The sequence below is a fragment of the Gavialis gangeticus genome, unplaced genomic scaffold, assembly GCF_001723915.1.
Source record: "Gavialis gangeticus isolate Ggan-Ray unplaced genomic scaffold, GavGan_comp1, whole genome shotgun sequence".
In the NCBI taxonomy this organism is placed as follows: domain Eukaryota; kingdom Metazoa; phylum Chordata; order Crocodylia; family Gavialidae; genus Gavialis; species Gavialis gangeticus.
The window spans coordinates 7,326,543-7,333,844 of NW_017729025.1; positions in this window are offsets into that span (position 1 = coordinate 7,326,543).

Consider the following 7,302-nt stretch of genomic DNA (forward strand, 5'->3'; position numbering starts at 1 on the left):
TTGACCCCCGTACTCTTTCCTGCCATGGCAGGGGGTCGGACTAGATGATCTGCTCAGGTCCCTTCCGACCCTAGAAACTATGAAACTATGAAACTGAATTCTTCTGCTGCAAGGGCCCCAGAACGCCCTCAGCAGGGCGTGACATGATGGATTCCTACTTGAAATCTCTGGGCTTATTTTGTGTAGGTATTTTCACACCTAACGGCACGAATATTGCAAAGTACCCCGCAACATCCTTAAAAGGATCCCCCAGCACCCTGGTTGAGAATCATTGCTCTAGACAAGCAAACTCAAAATTGAATCCATTTAAAAAAAAAAAAATTGCTTCCAAGTTTCCATTAAAACAACGGCCCCATGGGTCCCCTGAGTCTTTTCTGCCAATCAGATTTCCTTGAAAAAGCTTCTCTCACCTCTTGCCAGACACACATCCCAGCCAAAGAACGGGGGCAAGTGAAGCCAGGCCCTGGATGGTGTCCTGGGTGTCGCGTGCCCACCGACCAGCTCGTAGGATGGGTGAGGAAATGATCACAGGGCTCAGCTACGGAAACGAAGGGCCCCGAGACACAAAGTCATGCAAGAAGAATTGGAATCTGAAAGTTTTACTGAATGAAGGACTCCTCATTCCCCCAATCTCTTCCAGGTACCATGAGTAGGTGTTTCTCATAGACAAAAGACTCTTTTGATCCATCAAGCACAGGACCAAGACCCTGACCATCAACCAAGAAAACTGACTGCTTCCCCCTTAGTAGCATCTTCAGGTCACAGTGTCTCTTGCCGTCGCTGCTTTGTAGTACAGCCTCATAGAAGAAGCTCTTCTATTGCAGCGTAATTCCTAGCAGGCTTTGCATCTAGATCGTTGCTTTACATCTCTGACCTGTTTCGAGTCCAATTCAGAGACCTGAATGGCTGTGAACGCATTGCAACATGACCGCAAATCCAGAGTATTGCATGTCCAGATCCTACAGCAATCTCCTCCTTTTCCTTTACCTCCCATCCCATCAGAGACAGCCGGTCTGTCAGGCAGATCCTGCTTTTAAGTGTGTGCAGTCTGAATAGCTCCTCATTCCTGCAAGTGCTAGGGGCAAATGGTACAGCCTAGCAGAAAGAGATGGGGTATACACCCAGAAGTAGCAGAGCTATCACACTGCCCCCGCCCCACTAGCATAGACACAGGACACAACTGGACGGAGTGAGGACAAAGACACCTCTTCACCCACACCTTGCTCCAAGGAAGTGGATGAGGCCAAAATTAGGCACAACCAAGAGAAACCACCCCCTCCCTGTCTCACGGTTAATATTTAGGTAGGTTTTAGGACAGCCAGGGGCACATGAGAGTGGGAAGGGAAAACAGCAGAAGCAGCTCATCCAACCCCATCCGCCCATGGGACAGGTGTGCCCCACTGTGCTATCACCCAGCCTTGGGGGCTCCATGGGCTGTGCTCTGACATGCTGTGGTCTCTCGGGCATGAGACCACTTGCCTCCAAGTCAGTTTAGCTGGAGCAGGAGCCTGTCCATCAGCCACAGTCCAGGCAACGTCCCCGCACAACCGAGACTGGTTACGTACTATGTGTAGAGACAGAAGCTGTAATTTAAAGATGCTCCCTTAGTTAGGAAGCTGATAATGGGGAGATGGTCCCTCAGTTAAGTAGCTAGTGAGTGAGGAAGACAGACAAAGGGCCTCCAGAGGTTGCCTACTGTTCCACAGTAAAGTATTTTGCTCTCTTCATTCACGCATGCCTGCTTTGGTTGGACCCAGTGAGCACTAAGCACTGTCTACTGACACCTTGCTAGACTGCCAACCGGCAGGGACCAGGTCACCATTTTAGGCACCATTTGGGGGTTTCCTGTGTGTGTCACTGGCATGGATGGATGGGACGGCGGCAGCACCATCTGTTTGCCAGCACAGCCCCTGTCCTGAAACGGTGGCTACTTTCCCAGCAGCTGTATAAACACACGGAGGCTTTTATGCGGGAACATGGACAGTCACAAGAACGGAGCATGGAGGCTCTGCCTCGTGGGCACCGGCCGGCTTATGTTTCCCCAGCTTGGCAAAGCAGGAATGAAGAAGCCTGGCTAATCACTGCCAAACAAGTGCAGCATGGCTACCTACCGCAAAACACCAGGCCAGATTCATTCCCCCCTTGGATGAATGCTACGGCATACTAGAAAGTCCCAGCCCAGCTGCAGGGCATGCATCTCTTTTGGGACAGGAGCATTACAGAGCAGAAAGGGGGAAAGGAGGCAGCCTCCATTTCCATGAAAAGGCAGAGGAGCGTGAAGGTGGTGATGGCTATGCAGAGAGCAAACAGCCTTGGAGATCTCCACACTTCGCTCAATCAATTAGAAATGACTCCAAAACCATGAAGCTGATAAGCCAGCCAGGCAACCTGCCTTCCCAATTATCTATCTTCTCAGTCACATTTATTAAGCTCTTTCTCCTGTGAAAATATTCTCCACCCAAGTGGCTAGGCCCCGACTCCAGCCAACCTACTTATTAGATGCACAGGATGACTGAGCACGCATGATTGCTCACACAGCCCACACACGCTGGGTGGGAAGGTTGCCACCCATTCACATTTGGTCTGGAGAATCTGGTTTTGACAGGCGTGCTCCAGTTCCCCTTGCTAATCCATCCTGTGTGCTGCAGACTATATGCCTCCAGGGTGAGGTAGCAGAGCTGGGAGAAGCATTTCTTTTGGGGAATGTCACCCAGTTTCCCATTAGCAAACCGCCTGCAAACAGACAGCCACATTTGCAAACTCGCTCCATGGAAGTCAAGCAGAGTTTTGAATTCAAGGGGTGAGATCTTTTCCCTGTTGAAGATGAGAGTTTGGCTGGTGGCTTCCCCAAGAGCAGGATTTCTACCCAACCTTAGCAAAAATCAGAGCTCATCTCGAATAATCCTGGGAGCGGTTTGTTGTGAGCAAACCTCAAGAACTGGGAGTAGCCAACATCTGCACTATGTGGAGAGCTGACTGGTCCCCTCGTTGGTCCAGGGGGTGTCTTTTGTTGTGTCAGGGTTGATGGTAGTTTAATGAAGAGGTTTGGGTAGGGAAGGGCTGATCCAACTAGATGTGCACTCTGGAGGTCCCTTCCAGCTTGACTTCTCTACAATGCACCCACTATAAAATGTTCACCCACTTCTGCCCCAAATAACCTGAAGGGTGTGATGGAAGTGCTCTGGGCACAGGCTTTCCTTGGGTAGGCACGTGAAGATTCACACAAACTTTGGCAGAAAGCAAGCAAGGACATACATGGGGCTGAATAAAACCCACCCTTGAGCGGCTCCTGGAAAGTCTGTAACTTCTGCATCTCTCTCGTCACTGTGCCAGGTGCCCCCTCCATGGCTGGAGGACACAGTGGCACCGCAGCTTAGGCCACTGCCTTGACTCGACACCCACAAGCCACAGTGTGGTTGGCCCTGGAAAGAAGCAGCACTGAAAACCTGGTGAAAACCCACGGTGCCAAAGGCCGGTCTTAGTGGGAGAGAAGTGGACAAGGAGCCTGTGGCCTCTGCACCGCAGCCAGCCCTGACCAGCCCCCGGTTCAGTCCTGTCGACTTGGTGGGACAGAGCTGAGCGGGAGCGTGAGAAGCAGAAAGGCACGCTCCCAGCAGCTCCCGGGAGAGCGCCAAGCTCTGCCGGGGCTCTCCTCCGCCAGCCTTGCCCCAGGGCAGGACAGGGTGGTGCAGTGGTGTGTCCTGGCTATGACCCGGTACCTCCTCATGCTGGCTGAGGCGTGCTGCAGGCCACGTCCCTCCCTTGCATGCCGCTGGCGTGCCCTAGCCTCAGCTCGATGGGTTGTTTGGGGTTTTGAATGGAGATTTGAGCATCTCCCCAGGTCCCTTCTGCTCATGCTACCAAGGGATGAGCAAAATGGCACCTCCTCCCCACCCCCAGCCCCGAGAGCACAGGGCCACAAAAGCTCCCTCCTCCGTGGCAGTGGCAGGGGAGAGTTGGGAGCAGGGGACAGGGCCAGCGCTCTGGGTGTAGGGGTGGGAGTGGAGAGCCACGACCACGGCCCTCCGCCTCTGAGAGGTCATTGCCTCTCCATTGCACCCACCAATGCAACAGAGGCACCAGCCATCTCCAGGGGCACCAATTTGCTTCTCAGCCTCTCCGTGGTAAAACCCCCTGAAACCTGCAGCACGCAAGGGAGGGATGTGGCCGGAGCACCTCGAGCTGCCTCTGACTCCTCGGCCTGTGTGAGGAGGTACTGGCGAGGGCAATCCCGAATCAAGCCTGACCTTGTGCCTGCAGAGGCAGAGCACGTCCCCTGCACCGCGCCACGCTGCCCTGACCTAAGAGCCGGGTAGGAGACTCCTTGGTGCCCTGCTCCCAGGCAGCAGAAACAGCGGCTGACTCGGTGCAGGGGCCCTGGGGCATTTCTCCTGTCTGGTGCAATGAGACCCGGAGGCGCTGGGGGAAACGAAGCGGGTGCCTGAGATGCGTTAAGCTTCATCCAAAGTGATCAGGGCTGAGCAAAAAGCCAGACGCTGGAGGGATGGTTTGGGGCTGGGAGGTGGAGCCGGAGCAGATGCTCTCCTAGATGCTTTCTGGGCTAAGCCTCCACTCGACCTGAGATCATGGGGGCCTGGCCTTGCTGCCCCCCGTGGCCCCTTCCAGTCCGACATACCCTTGACCATACAGGCTGTGCTTTGGTGACCTAATATCTTTTTTTTAACGTTGGGAAGCCTGAACGACAGATCAGAGGAAGACAATCCCAGCCCCCCCCCGGGAGCAGCGCCGTCCCCTCGGGGAGGAAGCTGTGAGCACGCAGGTGGTTTCCCCCAGGGCCCGGAGCTGAGCGCCCCCGACACAGCGCCGCTGGGACCAGGCTTGTAATACAGTTCACCCGCCTCTGTTTGCTTTTGGCTCAGTGACCCCCCTCCTCTAATCGTGCTGCTGTTGACTCAAGGTGAAAAGCAAGTACATACTTTCATCTTAAAGCTGCCCGAATGCACGTACCGGGGGGAACTCCCCGTCGGGGTGGCCGAGCATTTCCAACGGGAAGCAAGGCGAATGCAGCTGGGAACGGGCAATGCAAGTAGCATGAAGCAGTGGCCTTGCTGAATGAGAAAACCAGAGCAAGCTCCCCCCTCTCCACAGGACAAAGTGGCCTGAAAAGCTCCAGGCAACACCGCCCGGCAAAGATGGGACCCCAAATGCCGATCCTGACTTCTGTTTGGCTTAGTGTCCGCTGGGATCCAGCTCATCTCCACAGCCGGAGGGACACCAACCGTGTCGGGGTAGGGCTGGGAGCCCGGCTGCTCCAGACCCTGTGCCAAGGGAGCACGGAGGGGAGGCAATGGTGCTCATGTTGTGAAGATGGTTTAAGCCCCGGAGCTCAGGAAATCCTGTATTTCACAAGTATTCGCTGTATTGCCTGCTCTGGGGAGGCTGTAGAAGAGCTCACAGGTTGGGCCCACACCCAGGAGGAGGGTGATGGGTCTGCTTCCCAGCTGAGCTGTTTGCTGCAAGGGCTAAGCCGCTCCTTTTGGCCTAAAGAACATATCACTGCGGCCGTGCTTGATCTCTACAGGTGGGACATCACACGGCGGGACGACCTTCCTCCAGCTCTGCAAGCGCGGGAAGGAGGAAAGCTGGTTCTTCCTCCAGAGAGTGGCAATCTCCCTCTCAGACGATGCACCGTCCCCTCGAAATGCCGAGAATAGGTAGCCCAGGAAAGTACCAGCCGGCCAACTTCGCAGCGACGGAGGGCCAAAGTCAGTGACAAGCCTCCTCTTCATCGGGCTCCGAGGGGACCTGGTACTCTGTGGTAGGGGTGTCTGAAAACTGGCAGCTGCGGGGCTTTTCAGTGGGCTCGTCTTGGGGCAAGTGCCTGCTGGAATTGCAAGCACAAGACCACATTTCTGGCTAGGGTGCAACCCTTTAGCTACTCCCCCCATGCATCAGCCTGGTGGCCTCGCGCCCCGCTTGCTGCAAGGGCAGCCGTGCATCACCTCCTTCCCTGAGGATGCAACTGTGGAGTAGCTCGGTTGCTTGTCACAAGCCCTCCTGCAGCCAGAGCAAGGCAGGGAAAACCTGCGTCTCCTCCCCAGCTGGGAAACACAACTGTGGTGGTGCCCACAGTGAAAACCAGCCCCCAAGTCTCACGCAGCGGGGCAGGATCTCTACCGAGGGCCGAGCAAGGGGCCGGGGGCAGGAACCTGAGCGGGCAGGCAAGTCCTGGCAGGCTCGGCTGCTGTGCACGGAGCCTCCCCGCCCCGCAGCTTGCACGGGGCCGTCTCATTCCTGCACGATGAGTTGGTTCGATTGCTTCACCCAAGAGCCATGTTGAGACTGTGGCCATGGGGCAAAGCTCTCCCCAGCCTGCTCAGGCTCCAGGCACACGGGGAGGGCTGAATCCCGGAGGCAAGATGGCACGATTCACCGAGAGGCGTCGAATCCTGGAGCAGTGAGGCTGGAAGGGACCTCCACAGGCCACCCGATCCAAGCCCCTGCCTGCAGCAGGATCAGCCCTATCCAAACATCCTATACAGATCAGCCTAACCTCGTAGCAAACCTGCACACTCAATGCAGACACCGCGCAAGACATAGCACTGAACCTGCTATAGGTAAAGCAGGGGGACCATGGTAGTTGTAAAAGGCTGTCAGTATACGCCCAAGAGAACCCAGGTAAAGGCCGTGCCCCCGCCACCATCCCTCCCAGTCCATACAAAAATGACCCTGGGGTCAAATGTCCTTCCTGACCCTATCTCGAGGGCAGATTTTATGCCCCATCCCCACCCAGCTGGACCTTGACCTGATGGAGCCTCCTGACATCTGCGCTGGGTGCACCCCCTCCACGATGAGATAACCTTCATCACCTTGAGCGAAAGCTAGAGTTGGGGTCAGGCAGGAATCCCCCCTGGGGCAGATCGGTGGGGCAATCCCAGACCACAGGGTAGGGCCGTCACCACTCTGGTCGGTGAGAACTTCGATGTCATGATCGTTGAAGACGCGATTTCAGAGGTATCCAAAGGCAGCCCCGGTAGATTTGATGGTGTGTCAAGTATCATCACCTATGTTTGACTTTTTAGGAAAAGTGGCTTTTTTTTTGGCTTTCCTGCATAGCCTGGGAACTAAGGTCTCAGATGAGGTGAATGGGCTCAAAATGATCGATGCCTTGTTGTACATCATGGCGCTGCTGGGCACCACTCAGTGCTCGGGTCTCCTGGGTGCCGATGTTAATATTGTCGTTCTTCAGGTGGGCCTTCGGGGCATCCTTGCATCTCTTCTTTTCCCACCTCTACAGCAGTGACCAGTGGTAAGCTGGGAGGACAGGACCTGTTTTGGGAG